This window comes from Octodon degus, unplaced genomic scaffold (assembly GCF_000260255.1).
Source record: "Octodon degus isolate 3935 unplaced genomic scaffold, OctDeg1.0 scaffold00144, whole genome shotgun sequence".
In the NCBI taxonomy this organism is placed as follows: domain Eukaryota; kingdom Metazoa; phylum Chordata; class Mammalia; order Rodentia; family Octodontidae; genus Octodon; species Octodon degus.
In genome coordinates this window covers 7,219,625-7,220,272 of record NW_004524720.1, presented here as the reverse complement: position 1 = coordinate 7,220,272, position 648 = coordinate 7,219,625, and positions in this window count along the sequence as shown.

Genomic DNA, 648 nt, shown 5'->3' with positions numbered 1-648 from the left:
TAAAATACAAAAAGTAGCAAAATACCTAAGATTTTATCACTGTTGAGATAAAAATAATTGTGATGGAGTGAAGGTTGCTTTTTGTGGTGTTTGTGACATTGCAAACTCAAGCTTGCGAGCTTTTATATATAATATATAAACACACCAGAAAGATGTAGCTTATGCCTTTCAAAATCATCTTTGTTTTCCTAGAGAAATTTGTCTCCCTCTCTCAAGTAAAAAGTATTTCCTCTAAAAAAGTATTTCCTCTAGCAAAAAATCCTGTGACAGCAAATTGTTTAAAGACAAGTTTCTGTAAGATGGCAAATTGGATGGGGATAAGGTGTGGTGTTGATGGTGATATAATAATAGGCAACTCAGAGTTAAAATCCATAGCTTAGATCTGGAGCTTAGATCTAGAGCTTAGAATTAATCAGACACAGGTGATCACACTGATCAACAAGCTAGTGACTAGAAGTTATACATAATTCTTTTTTTCTCATAGCTAATGGAAACCCTTCCCATGTCCAACAGATATGGAAATGAGAAAGGGAATTACAATGGGCACACATTATTCAGATTTTTGTTTCTCAAACATTCCTAAAGTGAACTGGGAAGATGACAGAATAAGGCACTGGGGTTCAAACAGGTTGCCGGGGAGTCTACAGG